Raw genomic sequence first — 6244 nt, forward strand, 5'->3', positions numbered from 1 at the left:
GCCAGCGGCTGGTGCCCCCCCCACATCCCGTGGGGTGCCCCGGGAGCTGCCAGGCTCAGTCTGTCCTCCTTCTCCTCCTTTTCCTCCCCCTCCGTGACTTTGCATGCCAAGCCGAGGAAGGATTAGGACTCTTTGCAAAATCTGCATCCCCAGCGAAAGCTGGATCCTCACCAGGTTGGGGATTCAGAGCTGCTCAGATCCAGCAAACCGATTTTGGATCATTGTGAGCAGGAAAGAAACTTTCTGTACAACCTTCCAGCTTTCCTGGGCCAGAAAAATCCACTGGAAATCACAGCCAGACCAGAACATCCAGGACCGTGTCCGTGTGTCCCTGTGTGTATCCCTGTCTGTGTCTCCCTGCGTCCGTGTGTCCCTTCGTCCATCCCTGAGTGTGTCTGCATCCCCAGAATCTTTCCCAGCCTCTTCCAAGGTTCTTTTCATGCTCTCAGCACCGAGTCTTGGCTCCTTTCCCACTGTGGTTTCTTCCCAAGGGATGCTCCAGCCCAGCCATCTCCCAGTTTTTCTGCCCCTTTGGAGCAGCCGCAGTCCCCACTCCCAGCCTCCCTCCCTGGGGACAAGCAGGGACCTGGGCTGGCAAGGAAGGTGTCCCATCCCTCTGGATGTGATGCTCCCACAGAGCCCTGATCCTGCATTTCTCTGTCTGCCCGGGAAATGGGTTCACAGAGGAGGGTTTGATTTGTCGGGATGTGATCCATGTTTTCTTCTTCAAACGGGGGTGAACTCCAGGCTGGAGCTGGGGCTGGCAGGGGAGGAGGTAACAACGAGCCCTTAAAATCCCCATCTTTACCCAAACTTGGGGAAAAGCTCCCTGTGGGGGGCAGGGAGGGTTGGGAATGGCAGGGACAGGAACATGGGATCAGGCCCAGCTGGGAGAGGTTGGCAGCTCCCTGTGCCTGGAGCATGCCCAGGGCTGGGGTTTGGGCTTTGGCCGTCCTCAGTTCCCCTTTCCTCCTCCTCCATCATTTCCTGCCTCTTGGAGCTGTATCCTGACCATGGGTGGGATGAGCCCCCAATGGCATCGGCTCCGCAGGACCCCAGCGGGATGCAGGGATGGATCTGGGATGCAGCAGAGGGGGGGGTGGGATCCCATCTCCTCCATTTCCTCACTCCCATCACACCCAGTGAAAGCCACCCACCCGGGGGACCCGGCTGGGGCTGGCCAGGATGGGACTTTTGGGGTGGAATTCCCCCTTTTGGCGCTGAGCGCTCCCCGCACGCCGCGGCACCACGGCCAACCCAGAGACAGATTCCTGACATATTTTTCTCTTTCATTGCAGCCAAGAAATTCATTTTTCATGGGAGGTGAAAGTGAGTCCCGGCAGTAGCTGAGCACGGAGGGTGCCAAGGTAGGGGCCAGCTGACAGCACGGGCTCAGATGCTATTTTTGGGAGCCAGACTCTTTCCTCCCCATCCCAGATGGGCTCCGGGAATGCCTCTGGCTGCAGGGACACTCAGGGACCTTTTCTGGCCCTGCAGCTGCTCAGTGGCAAGAGGGAGGGAGTTTGAAGGGCCTGCAGAAGGGGCCAGCTCACAAGGGAAGGGATTTTCCCCTGCTCCAGACAAAACCATGCTGGGTCAGATTGATCCGTCTGGGAGGGGTTTCAGTCCTTTAGGCAGGAGTTAAAAGCCTTTTTTTGGGGACAAAGTGTGTCCAGAGTCACCCTCGTGTCATGTGGAGCCACTGAAAGCCCACAGAGCCAGGGGGTTCTCCATGGGACACCCTCATGGAATCCCAGAATTATTTGGGTTGGAAGGGACCTTAAAGCTCATCCACCCCTGCCATGGGCAGGGACACCTCCCACTATCCCAGGCTGCTCCAAGCCCCGTCCAACCTGGCCTTGGACACTGCCAGGGATCCAGGGGCAGCCACAGCTGCTCTGGGCACCCTGTGCCAGGGCCTGCCCACCCTCCCAGCCAGAAATTCCTTCCCAATGTCCCATCTAAACCTCCTCTCTTTCACTTTAAAGCCATTCCCCCTCCTGCCTCTCCACGCCCTGTGAAACTCTTTTATCACCCAACCTGCGTCTGAGGAGTTCATTTAGGGTTTTTGGATATTTTTGCCCAGCTTCCACCTGCTCCAGGCAGCTCCTGCCATCTCAGGGACCGCAGGGTCCCCTCCTGGCTGCCCTTTGTCACCCAGAGCCTTCCCAGAATTCCTTCCCAATATCCCATCTAACCCTGCCTTCAGTCATGGGAAGCCATTCCCTGTGTCCTGTCCTTCCATCCCTTGTCCCAAGTCCCTCTCCAGCTCTCCTGGAGCCCCTTTAGCACTGGAATTCTGCCCCCACCCATCTCCCTCCCACCAGCACAGCGAAGGGCATTTCCCTGGCTGATGCCACCCAGTTGGCATCCTGAGTTTTTTCCAGCACCCACTCCCACACCTGTCCCTGATCCCTGGGCCGGGCTGCCGCGCTCCCCACAGCGATAGCAGCAGCCCCATGGAATCCTGGAATATCCTGAGCAGGAAGGGACCCACAGGACCATCAATCCAAGCCCTGGCCCTGCACAGACACCCCAACAACCCCACCCTGGGCATCCCTGGCAGCCCTGTCCAAACGCTCCTGGAGCTCTGGCAGCCTCGGGGCCGTGCCCATTCCCTGGGGAGTGCCCTGGCCCAGCTCCAGCCGCTCCCTGGGTCCTGTCCCTGTCACAGAGCCCCATCCTGGGCTGGTTTATTCCCCTTGCAGGAGCAGCCTCTGAGCTCACCTGGGCCAAACCCCGACCGGAGCCGCAGCCTCGGGACCCCACCCCGAGCAGAGCCCCTCACCCCGACCCCTGCATGTGTCCCGGCCCCAGCAGGGCTGCCCTGGGCACTGTCCAGAGGCAGAGCAGGAACAGTCCCTGCCCGGCTAATCAGCTCAGGCGATACAGGAGCGATAGGCGGGGGCAGCGTTATCGGGCTGATTTCCAGATGGAGCTGAGTCACCGCGAGTAACCGACCCGCCAAGGTCAGGCCGGGGAGAGGCCGAGCCCAGCGCTGAACCCGGCTCTGCCAGGCCCCGCCGAGGCCATCCCCCCTCTGCCTGCCATGGGGACTGGCTGTGTTTCCACCAGAGTGGGGAGTTTGCCCCGGGGAGACGCTGCCCCTGTCGCTGCCCTGCTTGGGGTGGGCATCCGGTGGTCCCCTCACCACGGTGTGGCCCCTACAGGGTGTCCCGCATGAGCTGCTGGTGGGATTCCAGCTTTTCTCTCATGGGAAGGAGTCTTTATCCGTGCTGGGGGTGCTGTGGTCCCCTGGGATTTGCACCCTGCAGGGATTGGGAAACTCTGAGGTGCTCAGGGACCCTCATCTCAGCTCTGCCCCGTGGGCACAGCCAGCTCCGAAGGCACCGGGAGCCGCTTGGCTGCGGTGCCGGGGCCGGGGCGGTGAATCACAACCCGCCCGGCACGTTGGGCTCCCGGCAGGACGGGACCTGCCCCGCGGAGCGCCAGGCACGGCTCTGCCTCGCCAGCCAGGCTGTGCCATCGCTGCCCGCCGTGTCCCTTGTCCCCGAGCCGCACAGGGGCTGCAGGGGGCTGTGGGTGGCCCCAGGTCGGCCCCGGAGCGGGAGGATGCTCCGAGCCCCGGCAGGGCACACGAGCGCAGGTGGGATCGCTCTCCCTGCGCCCGGGCAGCCTGGCAATGAACGTCACATGGGGGTTTTCTAAAGCCCAACTCCCTGTGCCTTCGTTCCGTCCCTTTCCAGTTCCTCTTCCAGGAGCTGAAATGTCCAAATCCAAGAGGTGATGCCAGTGGTAACCCATGGAGGAGCCAGCTCCTGAGGGCAGGGCTGGGGTTGTAAAAGCCAGATAGAATTGTTCCTATTTGCATTTTTCCCTGGGTTTCCCATCCCGCAGCGGGTGAACTGTGCTTGTGCCGGATCCATAACCCCTCGGGGGATGGATGCAGGAGCTGCCTGGGGAATATCACTTTAAACCGGCACGCCCAGCCCTCCTTATCGATCGCCCCATCGGAGCCGCATGAGGCCCCGGATTTCCCTGCTCCCAGGGCTGCTGGGCCACCTCAGAGTGATCCCCGTGGCCACAGCCAGTGGGAGGAACCCCCACGCAGGGACAGGGGATCCCCAAGCCCCGGCAGGGAGGGGTTGGCGAACAAATCCCGATTTTACACCTTGCCCTTCTATCTGTGATTTGCATGGAGTAAATTCACACCCATTTCCTGCCCAGGCTCTGCCACCACCAGCAGGTCGTGGGTCCCATCATCAGTGGGGCAGTCCTTCGTGCCACCAGCCCTGCTGTCCCCATCCCCGTCCCTCTGCCAGCACGGGGAGCAGGATGTTTGTGTCTCCTGGCGCTCAGCACCGGCCCCCCCCAGCCCTTGCCATGCAAATCCCGCAGCTTTCCAGCCACACCGACGAGCCTTTCCCTCGCAAAAACAAAAAAAGGCTCCTTTATGTGGCTGAAAAGCCCGACTGTGATAATGTAGCGAGCGCTGGCCTTGGGTATTTTATCTTGGCAAGGAGCCTTTGCAAATTTAAACAGCAGCGAACGGGCTCTGGACTTGTGGCTGGCTGAGGCATAAGTGGGGCATTGTTTTCCCAGCAGAGCCCTTTGTGCCAAAGGGCCGCGTGTGAGCTTTGGCCGCGGAGCCGGCACGCTCGGCTCCGACCCTATCAGCCCCGGATCCGTTTCACTCGGCAGGGTGTGAAATTGGGGAGGAATTCAGGTCCGGGAGCTCGAAGCAGAGAGGGGACCCCCGGGAGCGCTTCTGCATCCCTGCAGGAGCAGGGGGGATGCAGCCGCCTCTCTCTATCCCGAATACTGTTGTTAATGCAGCTTTGGGGGTGCTGGGTGCTCATCCCGACAGATTCCAGGTGGGAACAGAGAGATGAGACCCTGGATAGATGCAGGGTGCTCTTGTTTTCCTTGGAAAATCTCCTCTGCTCAGGTCACTGCTGGGCAGGATGGGTGAACCGAGTGAGGTTGGGATCTGTGGGAATTACCCCCCGGAGGCGAGGAATAAGCTGAATTTCCTGCTCCTCACCCCTTCCCAGCAGTGTCATGCCCACTGCAGCAGACGGTAAAGAAACATTTCCAGTGAGGGAGGAGAAATAAACCCTCCCTGTTTCCAGCAGACTTTTCTAAAAAACCAAAAAAAAAACCCAAAAAACCAAACAAACAAAAAAGACTCTTTAAAGCAGAACTTTACCCTTCTTTTTATTAAAACCTTTTTTCATATAAAATCCTGGTGGCGCCTTTTAAAAGGCTGCGCTTGACTTGCGCTCCGTGTCCAACGCCCCGAGGTCTGGGTTGTAAAATCAGCTGGGAAATTTGGGACTCGGCTTTTCTGCTTTTGCCTCCTTAATAACATCTAAAATTTCCAGGGCGCTTTCCCAGGGAGGGTGGCAAAGTTAAGGCAGAGGCAGCAGAAGCTCAGGTCCTTTCTCCAAGGGTTTCAGAGCGATGAGGGGCAGCTCCAGGGGGAAGGTGGTGGAGCAAAATACTTTCCCTTCATTTTCCCTCCGGCAGCGGGGCCGTGGGGACACGGGAACAAGAGGCCACGGGGACACGGGCACGCGGGGACATGGGGGCTGAGAGCCCTTCCCAGGATGCCTCTCCCAGCCCATCCCGACAGCCCTTCCCACTAATCCGTAGGTGGAGCTCTTCTGTCATCTTTTTCTGCTTATGTTGCTAAGAAGTAACCCAGAAATAGCTTTCCCGGGAGAAAGAAAAGTGCTTCCTCAGCAGCTTTTGCCAGAGGTGAACTGCTCTGAGCATCCTTTGAAGAGCCTGAAGCTGCAGGGCTTCAGCCCGGGGCTGCGCGGGGGGGCTGCGATGCCCCTTCCTCCAGCCGCAGTCCAAGTAAAGGGGCCAAAATCTCTGCCGTGCCTCCCCGGCCCCTTCCCTGACTGACATCCACCCTTCCTCTTTTCTCTCCTGTTCCCTGCAGGTCTGAAAGGATGCGGCAGAGCCCCGCCGGCCCTCGGGACCCGCCTCCACCCCGGCCCTGGGGAGCTGCTGCCCCTCTGCCCGCGCCGGTGCCCATCGGCGGAGGACCATGCCCGTGACGGGGGCACGGCAGCTCGCAGCGGGACGGGACAGCGGGGCTTTGTAGCCTTGTCCCCTCCTCGGTATCATGACTGGAGAGACCCAGCATGTTTACACCATCGGCGATACTGAGGCCGGCCCCAAAGAGCCCGACAAGGACTTCGGCTGCGAAGGCTGCAGGGACAAGGATGGGAGGGCGCTGGGCGGGGAGGGCGCGTCCCCCTTCCCCGGCCCC

The 6244-nt window shown here is 60.2% G+C and overlaps 1 long non-coding RNA gene across 1 annotated transcript in view; it reads left to right on the top strand.

The window, feature by feature from the left end:
* The window catches only part of LOC108448455, a 168656-nt gene extending 162418 nt beyond the window's left edge, over positions 1–6238 (top strand). Inside the window, exons 6-7 of the long non-coding RNA XR_001864343.1 lie at positions 1299–1367; positions 5912–6238. This is a non-coding gene — a long non-coding RNA (uncharacterized LOC108448455). The remainder of the gene's footprint in view (positions 1–1298; positions 1368–5911) is intronic.
* The last annotated feature ends 6 nt before the right edge of the window (positions 6239–6244 follow it).

The sequence above is a fragment of the Corvus brachyrhynchos genome, unplaced genomic scaffold (assembly GCF_000691975.1).
Source record: "Corvus brachyrhynchos isolate BGI_N302 unplaced genomic scaffold, ASM69197v1 scaffold365, whole genome shotgun sequence".
In the NCBI taxonomy this organism is placed as follows: Eukaryota; Metazoa; Chordata; class Aves; order Passeriformes; family Corvidae; genus Corvus; species Corvus brachyrhynchos.